A 15,939-nucleotide genomic window follows, 5' to 3' on the forward strand; every position below is an offset into this window, starting at 1 on the left:
TTCCATGGATCAAACTAGGAAGCCCAAATGGAATCAAATATATAGAGAAATTTAGTTTAAAATCAAGATGATATCTCAAATCAATAAGGTAAGAATTGGCTATGAAAAGAATATTGTAGAACAATTGGAAATATATTTAATAATCCATTTTATTTATATATTATATATATGGATCAGTATTTTATACCTCATAAAAAATAAATTCCAAGTGGATTCAAGTTCTAAGTGTAAAAACAAATAGTAAAAGCACAAAGTAAATACTAAATAAAATGTTAATATTTTTGATTATTGATTAGAAACTTTTTTAGCCCTTATATAAAGTTCAGAAATCATAAAAGTTTGACAGTTATACTATACAGTTGGATGACTATTTTATATAAATATATCATAAGCCACATTTAAAAGGCAAATACGTATCATACATAAGAAATAGCTTAATTTTAAATATATTAAAACCTCATTCAAACCAAAATAAATAACCAACTGCAAAAAAGCAGAGATCTTTCATTTGGGTCTCTGTGTAAATATTTTCTTATCAAAGAGATCATCCCTGACAATGCCACAAAAAAGAACATACTGAAAATCTCTCTAACCACTTTAGTCTGATTTTTACTGTATATTCTCTGCAAATTCTAGTAGGGCCAGTACTGGGAACTCTATTTTTAGTTCACTTTTATATTCTAGCCCATGAATCACGGCCTGGTTTATGGTCTTTAAATAAATTTTTTCTTTGAAAAAAATGAATCCAGGATAAAATGTAAAGAGGCATGATAAATAACAGAAAGATTAGCTTGAAAAGAAAGAACACACTATTTTCAGAGGTAAGGGCAAAACAATAAAGGTCTGTCTGTGTACATGTATGTGTGTGTGTGTGAGTGTGAGTGTGTGTGTGTGTGAGTGTGAGTGTGTGTGTGTGTGTGTGTGTGAATAGGAGATAACCAGGTTATAATCTTAGCACAGGGATTATCAAGTAATGCTGAGTGAATGTTTTATATTATGTAACATAAATTTGTGGCAAACTAAATGAGTTTAATTTTGTAAATTTCTACATAATTTCTCAGCTGCCTAAAATCAAGAATAGAGAAATGTAATGGTTGAAAATGCCTTGGCTTAGAGGTTGACAAGAAAGGATTATGAGCACTGAATAAATTTTATGATCATAGAATATGCATATTTGAACTGGTTTGCCATTGGTCCAACCATAAGCACATGAAGCTAAAAATAGGGTGACAACATCAAGAGATACTTGGAAAACACACAGGGACAATGAAGAAGAAATTTAGTCAAGTAGTGGAAATGGAAATATTAAAACAGATTTGAAATCTCCTTTAAGAGTTTATATATTTTCACTTCCAACTTCTCTGAATGGCTTCTATTCCTATGTCTTCTTATGGCATTGGTAATTCTTCAATGATCCTATGCTTGTTTCCAGATGACTTCAATTTCATGTGTATCATATATGTCTATCAGGACCTATAGTCTAATGTAATTTCCAAACGTGTGCTTCAATTCCATCATTTACTTTAAAATCTAAACTTACTAACAGACTAACTTCCATCCAAATGTAATCAGTTATGGGCCATTTACAGGAACAACATCCATTCTATTTCAAACACAAAGGAATTTAATGCAATGGTCAGATGCTTTCAATTTTTTGGAACAACTGGAGGTGCAAGGTCAAGGCTAGGACCCTAGAATCAAGAGCAGGAATTGTTAAGTTAATGAAAACGCATTGTAGCTATGATCCACCTACCATAATTTTTCCCAGACTTGCACCCCAATATGTTGACCCAGGGAAGCTAGAGACTATATTACTGTAGAAAAATCCAATATCCTCATAACTGTATGTGATAGAAGGAAGAGCTGATTAAATGAATGATAATCTCTCTGTCCAGTTCTTTTCTGAATTCTGAATAGCATATTAAATTGCTGTTATTCAGTCACTAAGCCATGTCTGACCCTTTGTGACCCCATGGACTGCAGCAAGACAGCCCTCTCTATCCTTCACTATATCTCAGAGTTTGCCCAAGTTCATGTCCATTGAGTTGGTGATGCTATCCAATCATCTCATCCTCTGCCACTCTCTTCTCCTTTTACCTTCACTGGAGGAACTTAATTCGTATTAAACTGGTAGGAACAAATGATTTTAGAGAAAAGATATTCAGCTTATGCAGCCTCTGAATAGAGGTAGATGGGTACAAGGAGGTGAGTTGGAATGCAAGTGGGAATCATCCCTAACTCCTAGAGCATATCATTTCATGCTCCTTGGTAATTAAACATCAAAACAGAAAACAGACACTTTTGCCTAATTTCTTTCTGTCTAAAACCCCTTATCCTGGTTAAAAGCATGGTTTAGAAATATTTATTTTGTCTTCTATTCCCCTACTTCTAATTGCCATGGATAAATATGAATTATTGATCCTAATTAAATATCTTTCCAGTCTCTTTTTATGTCTCTTACATGACATTCTGCTGACACACTTTGTATATAATTTGAGGCAGAGTTTCAGCTTGTTTATGTCCCTTATTTTGTCTATAATATTTCTAATTAAAGTGGCAATTTTGATTTTTTTTTGCATTTAGTGAACAATTTTAATGTATCTACATTTATTATACATTATTATTTTTCAGATATTTATTTTCTCAACAAGGATCATTTATCTTCAAGAAAAAGTACTAGTTTAATAAGCTCATAATATATATTGTATTATTTATTGTGATTTGTGCTATTCTTTTACTTTTTTAAAGACAAAATTAATCTAAAATGCTAAAATTGTAAAGACATTTATTTTAGGTGTGGGTTAGGGATATTTCAGTTCTAGTCTTATTCCAATTTAAACATTTGTGTTTTAAAAATATCTAGTAAAAGGGAATTCCCTGGTGATCCAGTGGTTAAGAATCAGCACTGTTATGGCCAGGGTCCTAAGTTAGATTCCTGGTCAGGGAACTAAAATCCTACAAAACATATTTATCCATGGTAATTAGAAGTAGGGGAATAGAAGACAAAATAAATATTTCTAAACCATGCTTTTAACCAGGATAAGGGGTTTTAGACAGAAAGAAATTAGGCAAAAGTGTCTGTTTTCTGTTTTGATGTTTAATTACCAAGGAGCATGAAATGATATGCTCTAGCAGTTATGGATGATTCCCACTCGGCATTCCAACTTACCTCCATGGCCAAAAAGAAAGAAAGAAAATTGTGTGATAAGATGTGCATATTTCATGTTGTAGTAGAATGGATAAAGATCTTCAAAGATGTCCCCAATCAATGGAACTTGTGAATATATGATCTTATATGGCAAAAAGACCTTTCTAGATGCGATTCAGTTAAAGACCTTGAAGTGGCAAATTTATCCTGGGTTATCTGAATGAGTCTAATATAACCACAGAGTTCCTATAAAATTGAGGCTGTCAAGTTCAGAGATTAAAAAGAGATGCGATGGTAGAAGCATAGGTTGGAGTGATGCGCTTTGAAGATGGAGAAAGGGGCCTTAAACAAAGAAATGCAGGTGGCCTCTGGTGGCTTGAAAATGCAAAGAAACGGATCTGCCTTGAATTTTCCAGAATAAACAAAGCCTTGCCAAAAACACTTTCTGACTGCCACAACTATACGAGAAGAAATTTGTGCTGTATTAAGTCAAAATTTGTGGTGATTTATTAGAGCAACAATAGTACACTAATGCATATGATTACTAATTATAGAAGAGGTGGCAAGAATAGACAGAAAAAAACACAAAAAAGATCTTCATGACCCAGATAACCACCACGTTGTGATCACTCACCTAGAGCCAGACATCCTGAAGTCCAAAGTCAAGTGGGCCTTAAGAAGCATCACTATGAACAAAGCTAGTGGAGGTGATAGAATTCCAGCTGAACTATTTCAAAGCCTAAAAGATGATGCTGTTAAAGTGTTCACTCAATATGCCAACAAATTTGGAAAACTCAGGAGAGGGCACAGGACTGAAAAAGGTCAGTTTTCATTCTAATCCCAAAGGGCAATGTCAAAGAATGCTCGAACTACCACACAATTGCACTTATTTCACATGCTAGCAAAGTAATACTCAAAATTCTCCAAGCCAGGCTTCAGCAGTGCATGAACCAAGAACTTCTAGATGTTCAAGCTGGATTTAGAAGAGGCAGAGGAACCAGAGATCAAATTGCCAACATCTGTTGGATCATCAAAAAAGCAAGAGAGTTACAAAAAAACATCTACTTCTGTTTTATTGAATATGCCAAAGCCTTTCACTGTGTGGATCACAACAAACTGTGGAAAATTCTGAAAGAGATGGAACTATCAGATCATCTTACCTGTCTTTTGAGAAATCTGTATGCAGGTCAAGAAGCAACAGTTAGAGCCAGACATGGAACAATGGACTGGTTCCAAATTGGGAAAGGAATATATCAAGGCTGTATATAATCACCCTGCTTATTTAACTCATATGCAAAATACATCATGCAAAAGGCCAGGCTGGATGAAGCACAAGCTGGAATCAAGATTGCTGGGAGAAATATCAATAACCTCAGATATGTAGATGACACCAAGCTTATGGCAGAAAGTGAAGAGGAACTAAAGAGCCTCTTGATGAAAGGGAAAAAGGAGAGTGAAAAAGCTGGCTTAAAACTCAATAATCAAAAATAATGGCATCTGGTCCCATCACTTTATGGTAAATAGATGGGGAAATAATGGGAACAATGACAGACTTTATTTTCTTGGGCCCCAAAATCACTGCAGATGGTGACTGTAGTTATGAAATTAAAAGAAGCTTGCTCCTTGGAAGAAAAGTTTGACCAACCTAGACAGTATATTAAAAAGCAGAGACATCAGTTTCCAAACAAAGGTCCAACACTTGTCAAAGCTGTGATTTTTCCAGTAGTCATTTACAGATGTGAGAGTTGGACCATAAAGATAGCTAAGCATTGGAGAATTGACGCTTTTGAAATGTGATGTTGGAGAAGACTCTTGAGAGTCTCTTGGACTGCAAGATCAAACCAGTCAATCCTAAAGGAAATCAATCCTGAATTTTCCCTGGAAGGACAGATGCTGAAGCTGATGCTCCAATACTTTGGCCATCTGATGTGAAGAACTGACTCCTTGGAAAATCAGGAGACTTTTTCCCAAGATCAGGGACTCCTCCTTCCCTGATCCTGGGAAAGATTGAAGGCAGGAGGAGAAGGGGACAACAGAGAATGAGATAGTTGGATGGCATCACCAATTCAGTGGACATGAGTTTGAGCAAACTCCAGGAGTTGGTGATGGACAGGGAAGCCTGGCGTGCTGCAGTCCATGGGGTCTCATAGAGTCAGACATGCCTGAGAGACTGAACTGAACACAACCAATTATAGAGATTAACTCAATCTGGCATGTTGTTATGATAGGTTTCTAAGAGAGTAGGCCTGTTACTTGGGTTGGAATGTGATCTTAGATGCATAAACATAATTGGGAATTGAGGGCAGCAAAGAAATTGTCACTTCTGATGAAATTAGATGTGAACCAATCTGAATTTTTCCTTTGCACAAGGTTTCATTTCCATAATGACAATATTTTACTCTTCACATGTTAATGATGTCATAATATTTATTATTTTGCTCTTCACATATTTAATGATGTCAGAGTATTATCCAAAGGCATCAAGTCATCAGAGAAATACAAACGCTCCAGTCCAATAATGAAACATTTCTTCTAATAAAAGTCTAATGTGGTTTGTAGAATGAGAAAAGTGTTCAGTGAAAAATGTTTAATATGTTGACTTTCCAAAATATTTTCCAAATACTTCAATAGTCTATAAAATAGGTTAACTCAAAAATGAAAGCCCAGTTGAAAAAAGATAAGAGTGTTCTACCAGATACATGCTTAGTTGAATAGATATCAAACCAAATAAATAGAATCCTGTAGAGTGTTAACACTGTGTTGGTAAGCCATTTGCAGAGAACAAATGAAGGGTATAAATAAAATTCTTCTTAAAGGCAAGTGTTTTTCACTCTGATTTTTTATTTCTAGAAATAATCATTGCCTAAAAATCTTGAATTTAATTTAAACTTCTCTGAATTAAGTGTCCTAAAGTGAGTCATTTCAGTTCAGTTCAGTCGCTCAGTCGTGTCTGACTCTTTGCGACCCCATGAATCACAGCACTCCAGGCCTCCCTGTCCATCACCAACTCCCAGAGTTCACTCAGACTCACATCCATCGAGTCAGTGATGCCATCCAGCCATCTCATTCTCTGTCATCCCCTTCTCCTCCTGCTCCCAATCCCTCGCAGCATCAGAGTCTTTTCCAATGAGTCAACTTTTCGCATGAGGTGGCCAAAGTACGGGAGTTTCAGCTTTAGCATCATTCCTTCCAAAGAAATCCCAGGGCTGATCTCCTTCAGAATGGACTGGCTGGATCTCCTTGCAGTCCAAGGGACTCTCAAGAGTCTTCTCCAACACCACAGTTCAAAAGCATCAATTCTTCGGCGCTCAGCCTAAAGTGAGTATATACTACTTTTTCGATTAAAAATTAAAATCACAAATATCAAGGGGCTAAACATTTATAATACACTGAGTAGGAAAAAAAATCACCCCTAAAGAACTGGCATACATCTAGTAATCAATCATTACAGGTAGACTGCCTTATAATCAGGACATTCTTGTCTCTTGCTTTTTTCTCCAAGTGGGAAATAAAAGGCTATAATTTTTCCTTTCCATTTTTCATCACAATCTGGATGATTCTGTTCTCAAAACATAGGCTGCTAAGCTGTATTCCACCTCGCCCTTCCCTGTGACTTTCACACACCTATTATGTATATCTTCCTGTGCACCTGAGAGGCTATATGCCTGGATATTCTAGGAGTTAGCCTCAGCTTCTTCCTGTTAAGCTCTGCCCAGTTTTTGAGACTTGCTGTTAATTCTCACAGCTGTTGGTGTTGACAATGTTGTTAGACATGCATGGAGCTTACTTACCTAGGCCCTTGTGTTCTTGACCTTTCTGACTAAACATCTCTTGTCAGTATGAATTCTGTCTTAAGAAATGGATCTAGTGTGAACTCCAATCTTTCCCTTTACTTTTTGGTTGTTTTGTTTGAAGATTAATTTTTTAGAGGACCTTTGCATGCATGTCTGCTAAGTTGCTTCAGTCAAGTCCAACTCTCTGCGACCCTATGGACCATAGCTCAACAAGTTCTTCTGTCCATGGGATTCTCCAGGCAAAAATGCTGGAGTGGGTTGCTGTCCCCTCTTCCTGGAGTTCTCCCTGACCCAAGGATCAAACCTGCTTCTCTTAAGTCTCCTGTATTGGCAGACATGTTCTTTATCACTAGTGCCATCTGGGAAGCCCAAGAGGACTTTTAGGTTTCCAACAAAATTGAGAAGAAAGTTACAGATCTCCCCTATACTCCCTACCTTCCTACATCCATAACCTCCCCTATTATCAATATCATTTACCAAAGTGGTAAATTTGTTAAAACTGATGAACCTGCACTGACATTTCTTTATCACCCAAAGTTCCTAAGTTGACATTATGGTGGTTCATTCTTGGTGTTGTACATTTTATGGATTTGAACAAATATATTATGATTTATATCCTTTATTATTAATACAGCATGCATTACCTTAAAAATCCTTTGTGCTTGTTTATTTCTCCCTTCTTCCTTATTCCCAACCCCTGGCAGCCACTTATCTATTTTACTGTATCCATAGTTTTGCCTTTACAAGAATGTCATATAGGTGGAATCATACAGTATATAGCATTTCAGATTGGCTTCTTTCACTTAGTAGTATAAATTTAAGCTTTCTGCTTGTGTTTTTATAACCTTAAAGCTCATTTCTTTTTATTGCTGAACAAAATTCCACCATCTAGATGTATCACAGTTTATTTACCTATTCACCTATTGAAGGATATCTTGCTTGCTTCCAGGTTTCAGCAATTATGAATAAACAGTGTAAATTCCCATTTTTTCTAAATGCAAGAATTCTTTAATCTTTTAAGACATGATTATTTCTACATATATTATATATGTTTCAGTGTTGTTCTCATGCCACTTCAAATTTTCTTCTAAATTTCCCATATATTTAGCAAATATATGTTTAGAATTCATAATGGTAGTATAAATATATTTCTTCTGAAGTAAACAAGTTTAAGGTCATTAAAATAATTTAGTAGAAATTCCTATTAAAGTGCTAATAATCCTTCTGTATATTCCATGCTTCATTTATATTTTCATAGAATTATGCATTTTTATGTTATATTTGAATCATAATTTCCCCATTCTAGTACAACTAGTTATTATTGATTCCTTCTAGAATATTTTTTTTCATTTCAGTCATTATATAGCTTATCTCTGTTTGTTTGTTCTTCAGTTCTTCTTGGTCTTTGTTAAACATTTCTTCTACCTTCTCCATCTATGCCTCCATTCTTTTTCCAAGATCTTGAATTAGCTTTACTATGATAACTCTGAATTCTTTTCCATGTAGGTTGCCTATCTTCATATCACTTAGTTGTTTCACTGGGACTTTATCTTGCTCCTTCATCTGGGATGTATTCTCCTCCCATCTCATTTTGTCTGACTTTCAGTGACTGTGGTTTCTGTTTCACAGGCTAAAGTTGTAGTTCTTGGTTCTTCTGTCTATCCCCTGTGGATGAGGCAAGAGACTTGTGTAGGCTTCCTGGAGGGGGTACTGGTACCTGCCCACCTGTGAGTAAAACAGGGTTTTGTCCCTCTAGCAGGACTGTGTCAGGCAGCTATGTGCTCAGGGAGACTTTAAGTAGACTGTCTGCTGATGGATGGGTCTATGTTTCCACCTTTTGAATCGTTTAGCCTGAGGTATCCCAGCAATGAACCTTCAGGCTCTTTGTTAATTAGGGACAGTTCTTGGAGAGAAAATGATCACCTCAAAGAGGGCTCACATCAGTGAGTACTCACCAGAACTACCACTGTCATGGTCCATGTCCCCAAAATGAGCCATAGTCACACCTGACCTCCACAGGAGACTCTCCAATACTAGCGGGTAAATTTGGCCCCATCTGTTATGAAAGTGAAACTCATTTGGTCATGTCTGACTCTTTGCGACCCCATTGACTATATAATCCATGGAATTCTCCAGGGCAGAATACAGGAATGCGTAGCCTTTCCCTTCACTTCTTCCCAACCCAGGGATCAAACCTGGGTCTCCCATATTGCAGGCGGATTCTTTACCAGCAGAGCCACAAGGGAAGCCCAAGAATACTGGAATGGGTAGCCTACCCCTTCTCTAAAAGATCTTCCCAACCCAGGAATTGACCAGGGTCTCCTGCATTGCAGGTGGATTCTTTATCAATGGAGCTATCAGGGAAGCCTCAACTTTTCTTTCAAGGAGCAAGCATCTTTTAATTTCATGGCTGCAGTCACCAAGACCTGTCACTTTTTCTCTGGTCTTGATGTGCACAAGATCTGTGTATGCCCTTCAAGAGTGGAGTTTCTGTTTCCCCAGTCCTGTGGAATTCCTGTGATCAACTCCCACTGACCTTCAAAGCCAGAATCTTTGGGGACTTCTCCACACTGACAGACTTCATTTTCTTGGGCTCCAAAATCACTGTGGATGGTGAATGCAGCCATGAAATTAAAGTATGCTTGCTCCTTGGAAGAAAAGTTATGACCAACTGAGACAGTGTATTAAAAAGCAGAGCCATTACTTTGCCAACAAAGGTCCATATAGTCAAAGCTATGGCTTTTCCCGTAGTCATGTGTGGATGTGCGAGTTAAACCATAAAGAAAGCTGAGCACTGAAGAACTGATGCTTTTGAACTGTGGTGTTGGAGAAGACTCTTGAGAGTCCCTTGGACTGCAAGGAGATCAAACCAGCTAATCCTAAAGGAAATCAACCCTGAATATTCATTGGAAGGACTGATATTGAAGCTGAAACTCCAATACTTTGGTCACCTGATGTGAAGAACTGACTCATTTGAACAGACCCTGATGCTGGGAAAGATTGAAGGTGGGAACGGAAGGAGATGACAGAGCATGACATGGTTGGATGGTATCACTGACTCAATGAACATGAATTTGAGGAAACTCTGGGAGTTGGTGATGGACAGGGATGCCTGGTGTGCTGCAGTCCATGGAGTTGCAGAGTAGGATATGACTGAATGACTGAACTGAACTGAACTGAATGTGAAGACTCATTAAAAAAGACGCTGATGCTGGCAAGATTGAAGACATGAAGAGAAAAGAATGAGAGAGGATAAAATGGTTGGATGCATCACCAACTCAATGTACACGAGTTTGAGCAAACTCTGGGAGATGGTGAAGAACAGGCAAGGTTGATGTGTTGAGGTACGTGGGGTTGTGAAGAGTCGGACATGACTGACTGAACAATGGCAACAATCTCCTGTTCCCATATCTCCATGCTGGGGAACTTGATGTAGAGCTCAGAACTTTCACTCTTGTGGGAGAACTTCTGTGGTAGAGTTATTTTCCAGCTTGTAGATCAACCTCTCAGTGGGTGTGGGATTTTATTTTATCACATTTATGCCTTTCCTACTGTCTCATTATGGTTTCTTCTTTGTCTTTGGATGTAGAGTACTTTTTTTTTTTTTGGTAAGTTCCAGAAATTTTTGTTCATTTTTCAGCAGTTAAATATGTTTGATGTTTTTGTTAAAAAAAAAAAAAAAAAGGTAAGCTCTTGTCTTTCTACTTTTACATCTTGTCAGGAGCTCCATGGTTGGTTATTAAAAGTCAGTTCTAAGAGATCAGATGTAGCTAAAATTAAATTAATTTAATTCATTCACAACTGTTAGATATTTTGTTACAATCTGTTAGCATTTTTATGTTACTTTCCCTAAATTAAATTTTTGAAAAAAATTAGAAATCATTTTAAACTTAAATTGTTTTTTAAATGATGGTCTATACCTAGACAGTAAATTAATTTTAATATAAAAAGAATGTTTTGAGGTTTTGAGTGTGGCTTGATGGAAGCTGAGTCCACAGTTACCAGAAAGCAGGAATTAGTGTTTGTGGTATTACCTGTACACGTGCATGTGTGCTAAGTTTCTTCAGTCATGTCCAACTCTTTGCAACCCTATGCACTGCTGCCCACCAGGTTCCTCTGTCCATGAGATTCCCCAGGCAAGAATACTGGAGAGGGTTTTCATGCCCTCTCCAGGGGATATTCCTGTTGCAAGGATCCAACCTATGTCTCCTGTGTTGGCAAGTAGGTTCTTTACCAGTAGCACCAACTGGGAAATCCATCACCTGTGTAGCAAATATTAAATGTGACTGTAAAATTAAATAAGTTGATCTCCTAAAGTATTAAAGAGAGAAGTAGCATGTTGAAGCACAAAGATAATATAGTGATTATAGTTATTTTGAATTAAAGTTAAAAGCACAAGTGTTGTATTCTGGTTAAAGAAACTCCACTATTTTTTAATGAACCAATTGGAGATAATGAAACTGACTGATGCCAGGTCAGCACAAAGGTAAATTTCCATTTTCATGAGGAACAGATGGTGTGGATGGACAAGAAAATTGGTTTCATAGAGGGAAAAATGGGTCAGTTTGGCAAGTTCATTTCAGAGAATACACTTCAGGAGCTAAATTTGTGTAGCCATTTTGGGAATGTTCTCCCACTGATATGGCTAATTAAAGGGTAATCTTGATTACGTATGCAATCTGTAGAAGAAGGTCTAGATGTCTCCCTTTGGTAAGATCCTCTCTCTAGCCAGCTGGGTTTGTGAGAGCAAGTTTCTGAGAATTTTCATTTTATTTATTTAATGGAAGCTTAATATAATAAAAAGGGGGAAATTGCATAATAAATTAAATTAAAGATACTTTGTTTTACTTGACACCTGCATCATTCTCGTATGAAGAATAATTACAGAAAATCAACAGAAGGGGCCATAGATTTTTTGATCAAAAATTAATTATTTTTTTAGAATAATCAAATAAAAATTTTATCTAAAAGGTATTTTTTCCTTGGTAAGAAACTTATTTTATTTAATTTAGAAATGAGACTGAAGGACCAGAAGGCTCTTTTTTTTTTTTTTCCCCCTTCCCTTCTAGTTAAAGGCCTGATTTGAAAAAAAAAAAAATTAAGGGAAGTAAGGAAAATTAACAGCTGGGTCTGTTTAGTATGCCAAATAGCAGTTTTTACAAAATTGCGCCTACAACAAGAAGTTCCATGGCATAGAGTTAGTTCACTCTTTTGGCATGGCAACCTTAATTCTAATCAAGAGACCTTTAACATGAACATGATGGATCAAAAGAACATACCCCAGAAGAATTCTAAAACTGGGTTTAATGAAGACAACAAATGTGGGACCAAAAATTCTTGATAAAATTAAAGTAAAAATACCTCTTAATAATTCACAATGAAAATAGCTATAAGATGTATAATGCATCGTATTGTATGTAATTATAACACAACAAAATGTGTTTTGGGATATAGATAGTGACAGCTTATGATTAACAAACAAAATTAGCATGAAATTTTAGCACAGGAGATAAACATCACATGGATAATATAAAAATTCTATAGTGTGGAAATCATAACTTCATAGACTATTCTAAAATTTATTAGAGTAAATTTTATTCAAAGAACCATATCTAATAAGAAAAATACAGAAACCATATATTTGAACATACAAAAAAAGTATCCACCTTTTCGGAAAAATAAATAACAAACTTTTAGAATAGATATATGGATGATGGAAAGAATTTGGGGGAAAATGAAACAAACTGGATCATTATAACTATCAACTAGACAATCAGTGTGGCTTAGTTCTTTCTTGGTTTGAATTCATATATAAGGGAAGTACTGAGAGAAACTATTTTGATCTAAAATCTAATGAAATAATAAGAAATATTTATTGACTTTGACATAAGACAATGTGAGATGAATGGAAAAATGTACTCCTGGAATGGAATTTACTAAAGGAAAGAAACATTTTACATAGTCAATGTAATTATGATACTACTGCTGCTGCTGCTGCTAAGTCGCTTCAGTCGTGTCCAGCTCTGTGCGACCCCATAGACGGCAGCCCACCAGGCTCCAACATCCCTGGGATTCTCCAGGCAAGAACACTGGAGTGGGTTGCCATTTCCTTCTTCAATGCATGAAAGTGAATAGTGAAAGTGAAGTCGCTTAGTTGTGTCCGACTCTTTGCGACCCCATGGACTGCAGCCTACCAGGCTCCTCTGTCCATGGGATTTTCCAGGCAAGAGTACTGGTGTGGGGTGCCATTGCCTTCTCCAATTATGATACTAGTAGATACTAAAATGCAGACATTAAATTATACTTACCCTTTAGTTAGAATATAACAGATTTATTTAATGAAAATGCTTCCCAATAATAGTACAAGGTTAAACTTTGTGAATTTTTGTTTTTGTATATTAAAAAGAGTCAAATATCAAATATTTTAAATAACTCAACAAAATACTTATAATATGCAAATTAATGAGACAAAAATATCCAAATTTGAAATGTTTTAAATATAAATGAGTACTCATGAAGAGGTTCTCAAAAAGGAGTGTGACTTGGCTGCCTGCCCCTTGTCTGCTGTGCTGCATGTGGTGTCCTAAGTCCCAGGAACATAGTTGCTTCTATTGTGTAGCTCTCTCCTGCCCTACTGCTCCATTGTGGATGCATCCTGTGCTCCAAAGGGGAAACAAAGCACGAAGGAGCATATATGCTTGCTTAACCCAGAAGCAGTGCATGCCACCTCTCACATTTCACTGGGGAGAACTAGACTTTTGATGTGTGCTCAGGAATAAGAGTAAATATATTATTGGAAACATCTAGTGCTGTCTCTTTATTTCTCAAACACACACAGACACACACACACACACACACACTATACATGGTAAAATTATTTTTGGAATAAATATGAGAGCTCAGCTAAGAGAACTCTAAAACCAGAGAACTGGGCTCCAAGTTCTGATTCTACTCGTGGAAGAGACAGTGCTACTCATTTAAGCAATTTCTCCATATTTCACAGATTTCCTGAAGTTCTGAATGATCATGCTCTGACTTACGGTAAAACCTAGCCTGCATAAACTTCGCATGTAGTCCTTTTCTGGTTTCCTCATCTATAAACTATGATAGTTTATCATCATCAAATCACAGAGTTGTTGTGAGAGTAAAATTATTGCATGCATGTAAATCACACAGGCACTGCCTGTAGGCACATAATAAATTATTAGTCATTAAGAGAGTTTTAGAAATAAAAAAATTTAAGAGTACCATAATCATATTTTTCATTATATATATATATATATATATATATATATATATATATATGGCTTCCCTGGTAGCTTAGATGGTAAAGAATCTGCCTGCAATGTGGGACACCTGGGTTTGATCCATGGGTCAGGAAGATCCCCTGGAGAAGGAAATAACAACACACTCCAGTATTCTTATCTGGAGAATCCCATGGTCAGAGGAGCCTGACAGCCTACAGTCCATGCATATTCAGTCATTCTGCACATACTTATTGAGCATCTCATGGTTATAAGGAGTTTGTAGGAGCTGTGAACACAAGGAGAAAATATAGTTAGCCCTTTTAAAATAAAGATTATATTCTTGTGGCTGGATATATATTAATTGAAGACCTACCAAGTAAATATAAGAATAAAACTCAGGAACTTCCCAAGAGAAGAGGCACTTATTAAGGTAATAGTATATATTAGAGAAAGTTGTTTTAGTAAGTGAGGCCATGAAAACAATCTCTAAATAGTTGTGTTGGATCTAAGAACTCTAGGCATTAATTAGATAAAAACGATAAGATAAAAATGGTATAGAGTTCTGGAAACTATTTCTGGAAGAGGAAAGATCTTGGACAAATTACCTGAAGCAGCTTGCTGAGCTATAGAAAGTGAAATAATGTCCTGTAGTTGGATTACAGAAAAGCAGTAATGCTATGACACAGAATGAGACTTGGCAGAATTATATCAACATTTTTCCTAATTAAAGAATAATTTTTGTACATTATGGGTTTGAAACCTAGCAGTGAAAAGCTAATGTATGAAATTGTAGAGGCAATTTTTGCAAACTGTGACTGTTTTAGAAATGTTTATATATTTATTTAATTTCAACTCTAACACATTTTTAAATGCAGGGAACTGATAACTGATTGGTTTTGAACAATTCAGGGTATAGTCAAAATCAGCATCTCTTTCCTTAAAAGTATACATCTCATTTAACTATCTTCTTTACCCCATGGTTCTCTCAAACTGAAACCTTTGCCTCATCTTTACATCACTGCTAAACTTCCTGAACACTTTTCTCTCACTCTCTCTCCTTTTTTAAAAAAAAAAATCAAATCCCATTTACAGCTCAACATATTCCAGTCTGGATTTTGGCTCCATCATTCCACTAAAACTCTTCTTGATAAGGTCTCCAATGACTCTGGCAGCTACATCTGAAGATTACAAATCAGTCTTCACTGTGCCTAACCTAAACAAATACTTGACAGCATTAACCATTTTATCCTTTAAAGATTTTGTCTTGAATGACTTCTACAACTGATACTATCCTTGTTTTTCTGTTATCTATTTGTCTTTCTTCAGGTCAGTCTTCCCCTTCTTTCTTATACCTTAATGTTGAAAACCTTCAGGTTTCTGTCAAGGGCCCACTTTTCCCTCACTCTGTATTCTTTGCAAGTGCATACACCTCAATGACTTCAATGTCAATTGCCCATTTGTAATTCATCAATTTATAATCCAATGACAATAACCCAGTTCAATTCACTCATTATTTGCCTGGTGTAATGGTTAATTTTATGTATCATTGTGATTATGCCACAGGGTGCCCAGGCATTTGGTCAAACATTATTGTGGGTGTGTCTGTGAGAGTGTTAGTGGATGAGATTAACATTTCAATCAGTAGACTCAGTAAAGCAAATTGCTCTCCCTAATGACGATGGGTCTCAGTCAATGAATTGAAGACCAGAATAGAGCAAATGGCTAAGAGGGAACTGTTTCTGCCTTATTG

Source organism: Bubalus bubalis, chromosome 19 (genome assembly GCF_019923935.1).
Source record: "Bubalus bubalis isolate 160015118507 breed Murrah chromosome 19, NDDB_SH_1, whole genome shotgun sequence".
Lineage (NCBI taxonomy): Eukaryota > Metazoa > Chordata > Mammalia > Artiodactyla > Bovidae > Bubalus > Bubalus bubalis.